Raw genomic sequence first — 18,599 nt, forward strand, 5'->3', positions numbered from 1 at the left:
CCCTACCTATCTCATGTAATGCCAAAACCTTTACCAGCTTTTTGTCTGTTTTTCATCCTCCTGTGCATCCCTGTTGTTAAATACCTTCTCTGCTATTCCCAATAACACAAGCAGATTCTTCCCTTCAAGTCTTTCAATTTCCTAACGTTTCCTCCTTATATCCAGAGCTGACTGACTGGCAAAAGCAAGATTCACTGTCCCCTGATTTTCGGGTGCCTCAGGGTCGATTGGACTATAAATTTGATAGCCTTCAATAAACCTTTCTAAGAAAGCCCCTGGAGACTCATTCTTACCTTGAGTCACCATACTAATTCTGGTTTAGTGCGAGTGCAACTTTTACTTCTGAAAATTCAGTTCCAGGATTGCAACATATCAAAGACATGTATCTGCTCCGAAAGTCTCCCATATGAATATCCTTTAAGGCGTAATTCATCTTACAAGAAAATTAAAACAATTACAAATGACAAAAAAACTCAGAATAGACATGGTTAAATATCAAATGATGAACCTTATCAAAACATTAAAACTTTAGAAAATGTATAGAACCTCTGGAGTAGTTACAGCACTTACCCAAATGTAACCCAAGGTTTATCATTGATTTAGCAGTACTTCCTGAGTAACTTAGCATATCAGGGAAAAGCCTTATGAGTCATAGAGATCTTATTTACAATTCTGGGTGGGCAAAGAAACCCATTTACATTTTCTTAGAAAGATCTCAATCTCTAGTGAAGACTAAATACTAACCCATTGAGAACTGTTGCAATAGCAGTTAAGCACAGAACATGTTTACCAACAGATTTCAAAAGCACAACCCTAGTTCCAGCAACCAGCGCCCTAGCACTTCATCCCTTTTGTCATCCAAGCAAAACTTCAAAGCTTCAGTTTACCAAAGACTCTGAAAGCTACTTTAACAATTACCCATTAAAACCCTGAGACAGACAATTAGCCATCAGTTCAGTCATCTCTTTGCTAACAGATTTCATGTTCCACTTCGGATGCCATGCTTTCCCGCTAGCAAGAGGGAGGGTCTAGGCAGTCCATGTTGGGCCACAGAAGGCAAGGAATTCCCCGAAACTAAGAGAGTTTCAGCTGCTTCTTGGCAATATTCCCTAAAGTCACTCTCCTGACTTAGACTAATCCCAGTTGGCTCCAGTTATTGCCTTTAACACAGGAAATGAGTGAGGAAGAAACCCCACATCTATTATGAGGAACAGAGATGAAAGTCAGAGTCCCCTTACTCTCTGCTTGCACCATTCCTTCAAGGACAACAAAAAACACAACAGACAACAAAAAGATAACTGCAGGCTCAGTGGTTCTGCCACAGGTGGTGATTTCCTAGGGGGACCCAAAGCCCCTCACCGCCTAGGGGGACTCGAACCCCTGATGACCACCTCGGGGTATCGAACCCCCTGACTGCCTAGGGGGCTTGACCCCCCTGGTAACCATCCAGGGGGACTCGAAACCCCTGATGATTTAGGGGGACTCGAACCCCCTCTCGATCTACCAGCAGAAAGATGGGGCATCCCCACATCCACTCCAGCACTGGGGAGCATGGCTGCGTCCAGCTTATCCCCAGTGGGTCAAACTCTGGAGCTCCAACCAGACAGAGAGACAAGATACCAACACCTCCGGAGGCATTTCCCATGAATTCCGATCTGGCTCAGTTCTCGTTGTTTGATCCCAGACGAGCTGCCAATATTAGGGTCCGTGATCAAAGGAACAAGACTGACACAAAGTCAAAATCAAGCAAAGCTTTATTTTATGCAAAGCATCAGAAACCAAACAGACCGGTCGCTGCCATCTCTTACGTGGAGGCGACTATTATGAGGAAGCCACTCCAGATGAAAAAGAGGCAAGGATGATGAGGACGACATCTCTGATGGCGCAGCCTCTGCCCCCAAAGGGGCCACTCCAACAAGGCCACTCCTCAAGGGATGCCGCTCCCCATCAGAGGCCACAAGCCAGACGAGGCCGCTCCTGACAATGAAAAGGCCGCTCCGGACAAGGCCGCTCCCAATGATGAAGAGGCTGCTTTGGACAAGGCCACTCTTGACAATGAGGAGGCCACTCTGGAGGAGGCCGCTCCATGACGAGTCCACATGCAAACCAGGCCGCTACCCGGAATGACCTCCCTCTGGCTAGGACGCTCCATCCAGACCACTCCAGTGAGGCCGTGGCTCAGGGTGGCGAGGCGGCTGGTGGTGGGGCCAAGTCTCGGGGTGGCGCTGCTACGAACAACACCAACGCTATCACTCCTACGACTAAACTAATGGCTCCCAATGGCCACTCTAATAGATATTCTGCTGGGGTGCCTGGGGGGATCCGTTGGTGAAGCGTCTGCCTTCGGCTCAGGTCCTGACCCCAGGGTCCTTGGATCGAGCCCCACGTCATGCACCCTGCTCACCCGGGTGCCTGCTTCTCCCTCTGCATTTGCCGGTCTGTGCTCTTGCTCTCAAATACCCAAGTAAAATCTTTTTTAAAAAGGGAATTAATTCAATGTCAAAGGAATTGAAAGCAGAGTCTCAAAGCAGTATTTGTAGCCCCAAGTTCACGGCAGTGTTATCCACTATGGCTGTAACATGAGAATGACCCAAATCGATGGACAAATGGAAAAATAAAATGCGGCTGGACCTCGAGGACACTGAGTTAAGTGAAAGAAGCCAGGAGCTGGCGAACAACAGGGCACATTGCCCGTGTGGGAGCTCCCGGCCACTCCGCTGCCCAGACGCCCATCCCAGCACTACTGGTTGACTCCATCCACCCGCTCCCACATGGTTTTCCTCTGTAGTTCACACCAATGTCTATACCACCCCTATGCCGGAGGGGCAGCCGCTGACCCAGCATCCCCCAGAACTGCTGCACAGCAAATCACCACGAGTGTGACTTTCATACTAAAACACGCAGGCCTGGATTACTGACTGAGCCTGGAAATGTGCCCACATTTGAAGAGAAATAACACTTCAAAAAAAAAAAAAAAAAAGAAGAAGAAGAAAGAAAGAAAGAAAGAAGGAAAGAAAAGTTTCCCGTCTGTGTCTGGCTGCAGAAGGAAAGCTTGCTCTTCGGATCAGCTCACATGCCACAGCCTGGGAAGACCTCCATGGCCTCATGTGGCCAACACTACACTCGTCAGCCATCATGGGCACAAACTCCAGCGTGATCAACCATCTGACACGTACCCTGACTCACCTGCAGGAGATCACGTGTCAGACGCTACACTGTGGAAATGCCATGTGCTTGGTACTGAACTGAACCAGTGCTGGTCCATTCAGAATTCCGTCCTCAGCCTCCTGACCTGGAAGACCTCCAGATTGTTCATTTTGGAGCCACAATGCAGTCCTTTGCCTGCCCTCCCGTAAGAAGAAGTGCCCTAGGGTTCTTCCCAGAATGCCAACGTGAGGATCAAACTGCACGGACTTCAATGGCAACCCAATGTCCTAGGTCGCCCTGTGCACTAATGCTCTGTCCGACACTGCCTGAGCCCTGACCTCCCATCAGCCCTACAGGTAGCTGGCCCTATATCCTTCGGGTTGGACCTGCCATGGCCAGAGCCTTTCATTTCTACCCAACCTGAGTTCTCAGGTGTCTCTGCCCAGACGATAGCTCAAATCCCCTCCTATGTGGGAACCTCAAGCATAAGAGCTCACTCCTCCTTGCCCACGACGGGAAAAGCTTGCTGTGGGGATGGGGTTTTAACCCTCAGAGTGGGAGCCAGCTGCATGGCCCATGAGACCACGCCCACCCAGGAGGGCTGCCCTGGCCACAACTCTCATTGTGACCCTCAGCCTCTGCCCGCTTTCAAACCACCTCCCTTGCTAACTGGACCAGGAGCCCGCATACTGGGCATAATGTGCACCTAGGCCCAAATCCTCACATTTGGTCGAGTTCTCCAGGCACACCACCCCTGATGCCAACTCTGGAATCCCTCTTATGGCGGGACCACTGAGACGGAAAACAGCACTCTTCCCTTCCCCACAAAAGACACCAAACCCTTGGGAGCAGGGGAAAATCCTCACAGAGTTAGAAACCCCCATGGCCCCATGAGGCTATCACTACATTTCGTGGCTAACCGAGACACACAAGCAAGACAGAAAAGACTGTGCTCCCGCCTCCCCGTCGCCCTCATTTCAGATCCCATGGGAATGCATTCACAGTCTGCAGATCAGGACTGCCGTCACCTCAACTCTAACCCTATCCAGAGTTTGTGTTTGCAGACTTTTGTCCCCAAGACCTGGCGGACAGGCCCTGCTGGATGGGGCCTCTGGAGTCACAGTGCAGGTCTCTCTCTTCCTGCCCACCCAAAGGAAATTCTGCCCGTCACATTTGCACAAAGACTCCAGATTGGGAGACACCTTCAATGCCCCGGAGCCCACCCCAAATTCATTAGCTGCCTTGTAAAAAAGGCACATCCGGACACATGCCAAACACCTACCTCCAGACAGACACCCAGGAAAATGGCCCTGAGTCAAATGATGGAACCTGACATAACCCTAGGACCTCAACGGAACCCTAGATTAGCCTTGCAGGCATCTGCCTCCAGAATCAAACTCTGGCGTATCTACATATTGTCCAACACTTGATCCTGAGCCATATAACAGAATACCTCTTGTACCCAGATGGCAACCTGGCTCTTGGGAGCTGCATCCAACACTCAGGCGAGGAGAATACTGCATGGCCCTAGAGCCCCCGCCACATTTCAGGTCTCCCTGGACAGAAGCCAGCATTGTGACCGTTCAGAATGAGGCTCCCTGTCACCTCAGCCCCATGGGCACTTTGCCCCAGAGGGACCAGATCCGAAGGACCTTGTTACTGGTTTGGAAGGCTAAGCAGAGCTGGGCTTTCCAGGCATCCAAGTGGTGACTTCTGTCGCGACGTCTGTCCATATGGGGGACCCTGGTGCCATCCAAACAGACTCCCCCTGTCCCGCGGAAGGAAAGCCTGCTATTTGGAGCAGCTCTTAAGCCCCAGACTTGGAAGACAGCCATGGCCTCAGGAGGCCACCCCTCCAATCGTCGGCCATCATGGACACACACTCCAGTGTGAGGGACCATCTGACACGTGCCCTGACTCAGGTGCTGGAGATCTCAAGTCAGACACTGCACATTGGAAATACCATGTGCTCGGCACTGAACGGAACCGGCACTTGTGCGTTCAGAATTCCGTCCTCACCCACTTGGCCCACCAGTCATCCAGATTATTCATTCATGGGCCACAACACAGTCTTGTGCCTGCCCTCCAGAAAAAAAAGGGGCCTACCAGACAGCACAGAATCCCCACGTGAGGATCAACCTGCATGGACCTCGACGGCACCCCAATGTCCTGGGCCATACAGTGCACTACTGCTCTGTTTGACAAAACCTGAGCCCCGACCTCCCATCAGCCCCCCATGGAGAGGGACCCATATTCTTCCGATGGGACCTTCCATGGCCAGAGACTGTCATCTTTATCCAACCTGGGTATTCAGGCATCTGTGCCCAGACCATAGCTCAAATCTCGACCTATGGGGGAACCACAAGCATCAAAGAGATCTCCTTCCCCATGACGGGAAGAGCTTGCTGTGGGGATGGGGGTCTAAAAGTCAGAATTGGAGCAAGTTGCAAGGCCCATGAGACCACGTCCACCCAGGAGGCATTCCCTGGCCACAAACATGCATTGTGACTCAGCCTGAGTACGCTTTCAAACCAGCCCCCTTGCTAGCTGGACCTGGAGCTCGAATATTGGGCCTGTCATGCCCCTAAGCCCAAATCCTCACCCTCGGTCGAGTTCTCCAGGCCCTCGGATCAAGAAGCCGACTCTGAAATCCCTGCTAGGGCAGGACCCCTCAGACGGATATCAGAAATCTTCCCTTCCCCCCGAAAGAGACCAAACACTTGGGAGCCGGGCAGAATCCTCACAGAGGCAGAATATCCGATGGCCCCATTAGGCTACGCTACACTCCGTGGCCAACTGCAACACACAACGCATGCAGAAAAGCCTGTGCTTCTGCCTCCCATAGCCCTAATTTCATATCCCATGACATGGCCCTCACGGATCACATATTGGGCCTGTCAGCACCTCAAACCGAGACAGTCGTCTCTACCAAAGCTGGGTATTCAGGCGTCTGTGCCCAGACCATTGCTCAAATCCCGGCCTATGGGGGAACCTCAAGCATCAAAGAGCAATCCTCCACCCCCACCACGGAAAAGCTTGCTGTGGGTATGGGTAGCTAACCCTCAGAGTGGGAGCCAGCTGCATGGCCCATGAAACCATGCAAACACAGGAGGAGAGCCCTGGTCACAAACAGACATTATGACCATCAGCATGAGCCTGCTTTCAAACCAGCCCCTTCGCCAGCTGGACCAGGAGCCCGCATATAGTGCCCTACATGCCCCTAGTCCCAAATCATCACCTTTGGGCAGGTTCTTTAGGACCCCGTACCCAGAAGCCGAATCTGGAATCTCTGCTATGGCGGGACCTCTGAGACACAAAACAGCACTCTTCCCTTCCACCGGAAAGACACCAAACTCTTGGGAGCTGTGCAGAATCGCACAGAGGCAGAATCTTCCACGGCCACATGAGGTGACCACTACACGTGTCTCCGTGGCCAACCGAGACACACAACCCAGACAGAAAAGCCTGCGCTCCCTCCTCCCCGTCGAACTAATTTCAGATCACGCAGCACTGCCCTCATGGTCCGAAGATCGGTCTGCATTACCTCGCTCCTAACACTATCCTGACTTTGTGTTTGCAGATTTTGTCCCCAAAGCTCTGGCCGACAGGTCCTCCAGGATGGGGTCTCTGGAACCACAGAGCAGGACTCTGCCTGCCCACACAAAGGAAACTCTGCCCATCACATTTGCAAAAACCCTCCAGATTGGGAGACACCTGCAAAGCCCGTGAGCCAATTGCAAATTTGTTGGCCTCCTTGGAAAAGAGGCGCATTCGGACAAAGGCCTGAAACCTACCTCCATGCAGACACCCAGGTCAATGGCCCTGTGTCAGAAGATGGAACCTGAAATACCCCTAGCACCTCAATGGAACCCTAGCTGAGGTTTGTTGGCATCTGTCTCCAGAGGCAAACTCTGGAATACCTACCAATGATCCAACACTTGATCCCTGGGCCACACACCAGAACACGTCCTGTCCCCAGAAGCTAACATGGCTCTTGGGAGCTGCGTCTAATCCTCAGAGGAGTAGAACCCTGCAAGGCGCCTGAGCGCCCGCCACATTCTAAGGTCTCCCTGGACAAAAGCCAGCATTGTGACCCATCAGAAAGAGGCTCCGTGTCACCTCAGCCACCTGGGAACTTTGAACCAGAGCCACCAGATCGAAATGGCCTTGTTCCTGGGCTGGAAGGCTAAGCGGAGCTGGGCTTTCCAGGCATTCATGTGGTGACTTCTGCTATGTCTTCCGTAACGGGTGTCCCTGGTGCCATCAAAACTGACACCCCCTGTCCCACAGAAGGAAATCTTGCTGTTCGGAACAGCTCACAGGCCCCAGCCTGCAATGACCTACATGGCCACATGAGGCCACCCCTGCATTCGTCGGCCATCATGGACACAAACTCCAGCCTGAGCGACCATCTGACACATGCCCTGACTCAGGTATTGGAGATATCAATCAGACGCTGCACAATGGAAATGCCGTGTGCTCGGCACTGAACTGAACCAGCGCTTCTGCAATCAGACTTCCATCCTCACCCTCCTGGAATGCAAGCCCTCCCAATTGTTCATTCGGGAGCCCCAACGCAGGCTTTTGTCTGCCCTCCAGAAAGAAGAAGGGCCCTAGGGGTCTGCCCAGAATCCCCACGTGAGAATCAACCTGCACGGGCCTCGGCGGCACCCCAATATCCTAGGCCGCCTTGTGCACTAATGCTCTGTCTGACACAGCCTGAGCCCTGACCTCTCATCAGCACGCCATGTAGCCGGCCCCATATCCTGCAGGTGGGACCTGCCATGGCCAGACACTTAATCTCAACCGAACCTGAGTATTCAGGAATCTGTGCCCAGACCATAGATCAAATCCTGGACTACGGCGGGACCTCAAGCATAAAAGACCATACCTCCTTCCCCACGACGGAAAAGCTTGCTGTGGGGATGGGGGTCTAACCCTCAGCGTGGAAGCCAGCTGCATGGCTCATGAGACAATGCCCACTCAGAAGGGCTCTCCTGGCCACACACAGACATTTTGACTCCCAATCTGAGCCCACTTTCCAACCAGCCCCCTCTCTAGCTGGAACAGGTGAAAGCATATCAGGCCTGACATGCCCCTAGGCCCAATCCTCATCTTCAGTTGGGTTCTCCAGGCGCATGGACCCAGAAGCCAACTCTGGAATCCCAGCTATGTTTGGAACCCTGAGATGAAAACAGCACTCTTCCCTTCTCTCTGAAAGACACCAAACCCTTGGGAGCCAGGCACAATCCTCACAGAGGCAGAATCTCCCATGGCCCCATGAGGATACTGCTACATTCCGTGGTCAACTGAGTCTCACATGCTAGATGAACTCCCCACCCGATGATGAAGAGGCCGCTCCAGACCAGGCCGCTCTCCGACAAGGCTGCATGCCGACGAGGCCGCTACCTGGAATGACGTCGCTCTGGTGAAGCTGCGGCTCGGGGCAGTGAGGCCAGCTGTGGTGGAGCCACATTGAGGCGGGTCTCGGACAGCGCTGCATCTCAGTGAGGCGAGGCCGCTCATGGTGGCGCTGCTGCTTGGGGCGGTGAAGCTCCCAGCAATGCCGCTCCCGATGCTCCCGATGATCGTGAAGCTCTGACGCTCCTGACGACCCCGACACTATCACTCCTAAAACTACCCTAACAGCTCCCAATGGCTACTCTAATGGCTACTCTAACTCCTCCTGCTACTCTAACGGCTATCCTAACTCCTCTTAATTCTCTAATGACTATTCTAACTCCTCCTGCTTCTCTAACGGCTATTCTATCTCCTCCTACACCTCCCCCCGCTCCTGCCTCACAGACTAACCTTTACAGAGGTGGTTCATCCCGCCCACACACATGGGCCTATGAGATTTCAACTCACCACAGTTAATATATGTGCACCACACTGATTGGATATGGCTATCTGGCCTGGCCTGCCCCCTATATCCGGAGTTTACAAGTAAGTTCCTCTGGCTAACCAGTCCCGTACATTCTCCCCTTTTCTTTGGAAATTAGTCAAATCCTTGACTTTTCAGCCAGTTCTATGTTCTCCTGTTGTAAGGGGGTTATATTGAGCATGTAAGACTAACATTTCTATCGCTCTAATTTTCTTTGGTACAAATGACATTAGGGCGTTTATAATACAGGGGTCAGAAAGTAACAGTAGTGCACAGACGGCTGATGAGTTAGTCATTCAACACTTTGTATAACCTTTTCCATTTTTTTTTGCTAATTCCGTGCATCTATTTTTCCACCTATATTTGACAAAAACAGGCAACAATAAGAGCAACAATAAACTCACAGATTTTTAGTCTTAGTTTTAGTCGATGGTCAGCGGGGTCTGTCGATTGAAGCTTCCATCTCTGGGGGGCATCCTCTTCTCGGGTCTTTTGAAGTGACCCACATGAATACAGGCCCTAATGACCTCTACTTTTACAGAAAATGGTCCCTTCCAGCGAGGCTCCAAGTTTCGCCCTTGATAGTGATGTATCCAAACCAAGTCCCCGGGTTGGTAAGGATGTGGTTCCACCTCCGTCTCCATCCCAGTGTGTGCAGTCTGGATCCCTGAGTGGGCTTTTTAAAAGACAGACTGTAATGCCTGCAGTGACTGGAGTACAGACTGATCAGTCATATCTGCTAGGGCAACCTCTTGTAGTCAAGGACAGAGAAGGGGAGTCTCCAAAAAATCATTTCAAGTGGGGTCACCTTGCTTAAATAGGGTGTACATCGTGCCCTGAGGAGGGAGAAAGAAAGGAGATGCACAAATCCACCTCCAGTCTCCAGAATTTGTTTTGTCAAGGTCTCTTTAAGAGTCCGGTTCATTCTCTCTACTTGCCCAGAACTCTGGGGCCGGTAGGCACAATGTAGTTTCCAATTAGTGCCCACAGCCTTGGCCAATGCCTGTGAGACTGAACTCACAAATGCAGGGCCATTGTGTGACCCGAATGCGAGAGGCAGCCCAAACCTAGGAATTATTTCTTCTAGTAGCTTTTTGGCTACCACTCCTGCCATCTCATGTTTGGCAGGGAAAGCTTCTACCCAACCTGAAAACATATCTACAAAAACGAACATGTACTTGTGCCCATATATTCAAGGTTTCATTTCTATAAAATCTATTTCCCAATAAATTCTTGGATCCTTACCTCTTTCTCTTTTCCCTCTTCCCATTTTAGTTATTCCCACATTAACTGCCTGGCATTGAGCACACCTATCAACTACATCCTGAAACATATTCCTTATTTTAGAAACCTGGATCTGCTTGACTATAAGCTCCTTGAGTTTTTATATCCCCAAATGAACACCCTGATGTATCTGGTCTACTAACATTTTGCGTAGTCTTCGAGGAAGAATAATTTTTCCTGCTTCAGTTTTAGCCCAGTCCCCTTGATAGTACAATTTAACCCACTTCTGTAAGTACTTTAAGTCTTGTTCTGAATAGTTCAGTTTTTCTGGTAGGGCTGATCTGGGAATGTAACCAGTTCTTGCACTGTTTATTGGGCTGCTTGCTTTGTGGCTTGATCTGCTAATTGGTTTCCTTTTGAAATCAAATCAGTCCCCTTTTGGTGTCCTGGGAAATGCATAAGGACCACCTCTTTTGGGTCCCAAATAGCCTGGAGGAGAGTCTATATTTCTCCTCTGTTTTTAATTCCTTTTCAATCTGCTGTTAATAGGCCCCTTTCTTTATAAATCTCCCCATGTATATGGAGAGTAGGAAAGGCGTACCTCCTGTCTGTATAGATGTTGGCGGTTTTACCTTTGGCTATCTGCAGTGCCTTAGTGAGTGCAATCAGTTCCGCATTTTGTGCCAAAGTTCCATGTGGCAGGGCTGCTGTCCAGAGTTTCTGCTCAGGAAAAACTACCTCAGCCCCCGCATACCTCTTTCGATTGACCATGTAGCTACTCCCATCTGTGAACAGAGTCATCTTGGCATCCAAGACCGGAGTGTCTCTGATATCTGGCTTTATACATGCAACTTGGGTTAGGACCTCACCACAATCCTTCCTTGGGGAAGTCTTGTCCAGGCGAGTTGGCCTTGAAACACTTTCAGTGGGTCGGACCACTCAAAAGCAAAAAGTGGTTGAGATTTTCTTGCTAAAGATATGCAGAAAAAATGCATCCTTGAGATAGAAGATGGTATACACAGTTCTTTTGGGTCACAGGAGGGAGTGTAGTGTATAGGGGTTAGGAACAGACAGGTGGATATCTTCAACCTGTTTATTAACTTTCAACAAGTCCTGAAAGTGTCAGTACTCCCCAGTCTCGGCCTTTTTGAATGGCAGCAAAGGTGTGTTCCCTGGAGATTTGCAAGGAACTAGGATCGTGTCTCCTCGGAGGTATTTAATGTGCTTTATGATCCCTTCCTTTGCTTCCCGGAAAGGGGGTGCTGCCAAATGTGAACAGCCTATGCTGTTGCCTTTAATTGTACCACCACTGGACTTTGTCCCTTGTCCAAGCCAGGGTGTTACCCTTGTGCCCAGACCTCGGGAAATAGGATTTGCAAAGCCTCCCGCCTTTGTCTCCACTGGTTTTGAGACTGGCTCGTAAAGGAGGTATTCATCTACTGCTGCCATAAGCACCTATACAGTGGGTTGTCTCAAGGTTACAGTCATGTCTCCTTCCGAGAACTGAATGCCAGCTTGTAACTTGTGGAGGAGATCTCTTCCCATCAAGTTATATGGGGCATTAGGGAGGACCAAAAATCGATGTTTCACTACTCCCGAGGCCAAATTTAAAGTCTTTTCTGTTGTCCATTTATGTCTCTCTGTGCCATTTGCTCCTTGTACCCAAACTTCCTCTCTAGATAGTTTTCCCATAGGTTTAAGGAATGATGAAAATTGGGCTCCCGTGTCGACCAAACAAATCAATTAATTTCCTCTCCACTTCAATTTTTACTCTGGTGGCCAGCATTGCCGTCTTCCTTTTGGAGGACTCCCTGGCCCAGTGTCCCTTATCTTTACAATAAGCACACTGATCTGAATCTAAGTCTTCCCACCTGCCTTCTCTGTGCTTAGGTTTTTCCTTACATTTACTATCCCCTAACTATCTCATGTAATGCCAAAACCTTAACCAGCTATTTGTCTGTTTTTCATCTTCCTGTATATCCCTGTTCTTAAACACGTTTTCTGCTATTCTCAATAACTCAATCAGATTCTTCCCTTCAAATCCTTCAATTTCCTGTTGTTTACTCCTTATATCCAGGGCTGACTGACTGGCAAAAGCAAGATTCACTGCCTCCTGATTGTCGGGTGCCTCAGGGTCAATCAGGCTATACATTTTATAAGTTTCAATGAGCCTTTCTAGGAAAGCTCCTGGAGACTCATTCTTACCTTGAGTCCCCATACTAATTCTGGTGTAGTGCGATTGCAGCTTTTACTTCTGGAAATTCAGTTCCAGGATTTCAACATATCAAAGAACCGTATTTGTTCTGAAATTCTCCCATATGAATTCCCTTTAAGATGGAATTCATCTTATAAGAGAATTAAAACAATTGCAAATGACAAAAAACTCAGAATAGATAATGTTAAATATCAAATGATGACCCTTATCAAAACTTTAAAACCTTAGAAAATGTATAGAACCTCTGTAGTAGTTAAGGCATTTACCCAAATGTAACCCAAGGTATATCATTGATTTAGCAGCACTTCCTGAGCATCTTAGCATATCAAGGAACAGCCTTATGAGTCAAAGAGATCTCATTAACAATTCTGGGTGGGCAAAGAAACCCATTTACATTTCCTTAGAAACCTCTCAATCTCTAGTGAAGACTAAATATTAACCAATTGTGAACTGTTGCACTAGAAGTTAAGCACAAAATATGTTTACTAACAGATTTCAAAAGCACAAACCTAGTTCCAGCAACCAGCGCCCTAGCACTTCATTCATTCGTCATCCAAGCAAAACTTCAAAGCTTCAGTTTACCAAAGACTCCGAAAGCTATTTTAACAATTACCCATTAAAACCCTGAGACAGACAATTAACCAGCAGTTCAGTCATCTCTTTGCTAACCGATTTCATGTTCCACCTGGGCCTATTCCACTTCAGAGGCCATGCTTTCCCGCCAGCAAGGGGGAGAGGCTAGGCAGTCCACGTCGGGCCAGAGAAGGCAAGGAATTCTCTGAAACAAAGGGAGTTTCGGCACCTGCTTGTGATTATTCCTTAAAGTCTCTGTTCCAATTTAGACTAAACCCAGTTGGCTCCAGTTATGGCCCTTAGCACACGAAATGAGTGAGGAGGAAGCCCCACATGTATTATGAGGAACGTAGAGACAAAAGTCAGAGTCCCCTTACTCTCTGCCTGTCCCATTCCCCAAGACACAACAAACAACACAGCAGACAACAAAAAGACAACACAAAGACAACTGCAGGCCTAGCAGTACTGCCACCGGTGGGGATTTTCTAGGGGGACTCAAACCCCATGACCTCCTAGGGGTCTCGACCCCCGAGGACACCCTTGGGGGCTTGAACTCCTGATGCCTGCCTAGGGGGGACGTGAATCCCCTGACTGCCTTGGGGGACTCAAATGCCCTGGTTATGGCCTAGGGGGACTCAAACTCCCCGACCACCAAGGGGGACTCAAAACCTATGTAGATCTACCAGCAGAGGTATGGGTCGTCCCAGCATACACCCCAGCCCTGGGGTGCATGGCTGGGTCCAGTTGTCCCCAGTGAGCCATACTGTGCAGCTCCAACTAGATAGATGAACAAGATTCCAACACCTCGGAGGCTTTTCCCATAAATTCTGATGCTGGCTCATTTCTCGTTTTTTGATCCCTGGCGAGGTGCCAATGTTAGGGTCCGTGACAAAGGAACGAGACTGACACAAAGCGAAAATCAAGCAAAGCTTTATTTCACGCCATGTATCGAAAATGAAACTGACCGGTTGGGGCCATTTCTTACCTAGAGGCGACGACGATGAGGACGCTGCTCCTGATGACAAAGATGTGAGGATGACGAGGACGACAACACTGACGAACAGACTCTGCTCCCTATGAAGCCACTCCAACAGGTCTGCTCCCCAGCTGAGGCCGCTGTGGACGAGATCGCTTCAGACCAGGCCACTCCCCAGACGAGGCCCCTCTGGACAAGGCCACACGCTGAATGAAGGCTGCAACCGATGATGAAGAGGCAGCTCCGGACCAGGCCACACTCTGAAGAGGCAACACGCCGACCAGGCTGCTCCCCGGAATGACGCCACTCTGGCTAGGCCGCAGCTTGGGGCAGTGAGGCCGGTCACGGAGGGGCCGTGGCGAGGTCGGTCGCCGGCGGCGCTGCTGCTCGTGGAGCCTAGGCCGTTCATGGCGGGGCTGCTGCTCGGGGTGGTGCCGCTCCCAGCAAGGCCGCTTCCGATGCTCCCAATGATCCTGAAGCTTCGACGGTCCCGAGGACCCTGACACTATCACTACGACTACCCTAATGGCTCCCCACGGCTAATCTAACTCCTCCTACTACTCTAATGGCTATTCTAACTCCTCCTACTTCTCTAACAGTATTCTAACTCCTCCTACTTATCTAATAGTTATTCTAACTCCTTCTACTTCTCTAACGGCTATTCTAACTCCTCGTACTGCTCCCGCGTCCCCGCCAGCCTCACAGACTAATCTTTATGGAGGTGGTTGAGCCCGGCCCACACACAGGTGGCCAATGAGATTTCAACTTACCACAGTTAATATATGCACACCCCACTGCTTGGAAACGGCATTCTGTCCTGGCCCGCCCCTATATCTGGGGTTTACAAGTAAGTTACTCTGGCTAACCAGGCCCCTATATTAGTACCTACATATGCTCCAATGCTAGGTCCCTGATCCAAAAATCAGAGCACCTCCTATCCACAGAAGGCAAGCTGGCTCTTGGAGGCTGCGTCCAACCCTCAGGGGAGGAGAATCCTTCATGGCGACTGAGCTCCCACCACATTGTAAGGTCTCCCGGGACACCAGCCATCATGGTGACCTATCAACATGAGTCTCCCTGTCAAATCATCCCCAGGGCACTTGTCCCAGATCCACAAGATTGAAAATGCCTTGTTCCAGGGCTGAAAGGATAAGCTGAGCTGGGCTTTCCAGACATCTATGAGGTGAGCTCTGCTACCATGTCTTTCCATATGGGGGACCATGGAGCCATCCAAACGAACTCCCCCTATCCTGCAGAAGGAAAGCTTGCTGTTCGGAGCAGCTCACAAACCCCAGCCCGGGAAAACATTCATGGCCTCATGAGGTCATCCTTCCATTTATCTAGCATCATAGACACAAACTGCAGTGTGAGCGACCATCCGAAACTCACCCTGACTCAGGTGATGGAGATCTTGGGTCAGACGCTGCACATTAGAAATGCCATGTCCTTGGCACTGAATAGAACTGGTGCTTGTGCCTTCAGACTTCCGTCCTCGCCCGTCTGGCCCACAAGCAATCCAGATTTGGCATTCTAGAGCCAAAAAACAGCCTTCTGCCTGCCCTCCTGAAAGAACAAGAGCCTTAAGGGTCTGCCCAGATTCTCCATGTGAGGATCAAATTGCACGACCATTGATGGAACCCCAATATCCAGGATGAACTGTGCACTAATGCTCTCTCTGACAGAGCCTGAGCCCCGACCTCCACCCCGACCCAGGTGGTGGGTGCCCTTTCCTGCAGATGGGACCGGCCATGGCCCTAGGCTGTCATGTCTACCTAACCTGGGTGTTCAGGGATCAGTGCCCAGACCATAACTCAAATCCTGGCCTGTGGAGGAATCCTCAAGCACAAAAGACCACTCCTCCTTCCCCATGGCTGGAAAAGCTTGCTGTGGGGATAGGGTTCATACCCTCAAATGAGAGCCAGCTTCATGGCCTATGAGACCACGCCCACCCTCCAGGTCCGCCATGGGCACAAACAGGCATTGTGACCATCAACCTGAGCCTGCTTTCAAACAAGTCCCCTCGCTAGCTGGACCAGGAGCCCGAATATCGGCCTGCCATGCCCCTAGGCCCAAATCCTCACCCTCGGTCGGGTTCTCCAGGGGCCCGAACTCAGAACACAACTCTGGAATCCCTGCTATGGCGGGAACCCTGAGATGGAAAATAGCCCTCTTCCCTTCATCCAGAAAGACAGCAAAACTGGGAGCCATGCAAATTCTGCACAGAGGCAGAATCTCCCATGGCCTCTTGAGGTCACCCCTCCATTCGTCAGCCATCATGGACACAAACACCTGCATGAACGACCATCTGACACTTGCCCTGACTCAGGTGCTGGAGATCTCGATTCAGACACTGCATATTGGAACTGCCATGAGCTCGGCACTGAACTGAACTGGCACTGGTGCGTTCAGAATTCCGTCATCAACCTACTGCCCCGCATGCCTGCCAGACTGGGAATTCTGGGGCCACAACGCAGACTTCGACCTGCCTTCCAAAATGAAGAAGGGCCCATTGGGTCTGACCAGAATCTCACGTCAGGATCAAACTGCACGGTCCTTGACGGCCCACCAATAACCTCGGGTGCACTGTGCACTGATGCTCTATCTGACTCTGCCTGAGCCACGACCTCCAGGCAACCCCACAGGTAGCAGACCCCATATCCTGCAGGGGGTGCGGCCATGGCCCGAGGCTGTCATATCTACCCTACCTGGGTATTCAGGTTTCTGTGCCCAGACCTTAGCTCAAATCGCAGCCTATGGGTTACCTCAAGCACAAAAGAAAACTCCTGATTCCCAAAGGCAAGAAAAGCTTGCTGGGGGGGTGGGTGTGAAACCCTCAGAGTGGGAACCAGCTGCATGACCCATGAGACCACACTCATCCATCAGGGCTTCCTGGTCACAAAAAGTCGTTGTGACGCTAATCCTGAGACGATTTCAAACACGTCCCCTTGCTAGTTTTACCAAGAGCAGGCCTAGCGGGCCTGACATGTCCCTAGTCCCAAATCTTTACCCTTGTTTGGGTTCTCCATGCGCCCAGACCAAGAAGAGGACTCTGGATTCCCTGATATGTCTGAACTCCTGAGACAGAAAACAGCACTCTTCACTTCCCCACGAAAGACACCAAAACATTGGGAGCCAGGCAGAACACCCACAGAGGCAGAATCTCCCATGGCCTCATGAGGCCATTCCTCCATTCTTAGCCTAACGAGACACACAACCCAGACAGAGAAGCCTGCGCTCTCGCTTCCCGGTTGCCCTAAATTCAGATCCCGAGGCACTGCCCTCAAGTTCTGCAGTTCCGGCATTCCATCACCTCACCCCTCCCCAAACCGAGTTTGTGTTTGCAGATTTTGTCCCCAAAGCCCTGGCCAACAGGCCCTCCAGGGTGGGGCCTCTGAAGCCACAGCACAGGATTCTGCCTGCCCTCACGAAGGAACGTCTGCCCGTCACATTTGCACAAAACCCCAGAATGACAGACAACTGCAAGGCCCCTGACCCCACCCAATTTCGTTGGCCGCTCTGGATAGAAACACTCAGTCTGACACATGACAGACACCAACCTCCAGGGAAATTCCCAGGTCAATGGCACTGAGTCAGAAGATGGAACCTGACTTACCCCAGGACTTCAACGAAACCCTTGCTTAGCTTTGCAGGTATCTGCCTCCAGAGGCAAGCTCTGGAATACCTACATATGATCCAGCACTTGATCGCAGAGACATAAAACAGAACACCTCCTGCCCCAGAAGGTAACCTGGTTCTTGGGAGCTGCGTTCAACCATCAGGGGAGGAGAATCCTACAAGGGGCCTGAGCCCCAGCCACATTCTTTTTTTTTTTTAAGATTTTATTTATTTATTTGACAGAGAGAGATCACAAGTAGGCAGAGAGGCAGGCAGAGAGAGTGAGAGGGAAGCAGGTTCCCTGCCGAGCAGAGAGCCCAATGCGTGACTCAATCCCAGGACTCTGAGATCATGACCTGAGCCGAAGGCAGTGGCTTAAACCACTGAGCCACACAGGCGCCCCACCCCAGCATATTCTAAGGACTCCCTGGACACAAGCCAGCACTGTGACACATCAGAATGAGGCTCCCTGTCAACTCAGACCCTGGGCACTTTGCCCCAGAGCAACCAGATCAAAAGGGCCTTGTTCCTGGGCTGGAAGGCTAAGCCGAGCTGGGCTTTCCAGCCATGACTGTGGTGACTTCTGCTACGAAATCTTTCCCTATGGGGGACTCTGTAGAGACCAAAATGGACTTCCCCTGTCCCACAGAAGGAAAGCTTGCTGTTCGGAGCGGCTCAAAAGCCCCAGCCTGGGAAAAACTCCATGGCCTCATGAAGCCAGCCCTCCATTCTTCGGCCATGAGGGACACAAACTCCAGCGTGAGCAACCATCTGACACGTGCCCTGACTCAGGTGCTGGAGATCTTGTGTCAGAATCTGCACATTGGAAATGCCATAGTCTCGGCTTTAAACTGAACCAGCGCTTGGGAGTTCAGAATTCCGTCCTCACCCTCCTGAGACGCAAGCCCCCCAGATTGTTAAATCTGGAGCCACAATGCAGTCCTCTTCCTGCCCTCTAGAAAGAA

At 50.8% G+C, this 18,599-nt stretch overlaps 1 pseudogene; it reads left to right on the forward strand.

Moving 5' to 3' along the window:
- The first annotated feature begins 3,135 nt into the window (after window positions 1-3,135).
- The window catches only part of LOC123954362, a 36,998-nt pseudogene continuing 21,534 nt past the window's right edge, over window positions 3,136-18,599 (forward strand).

This window comes from Meles meles, chromosome 12, assembly GCF_922984935.1.
Source record: "Meles meles chromosome 12, mMelMel3.1 paternal haplotype, whole genome shotgun sequence".
Lineage (NCBI taxonomy): Eukaryota > Metazoa > Chordata > Mammalia > Carnivora > Mustelidae > Meles > Meles meles.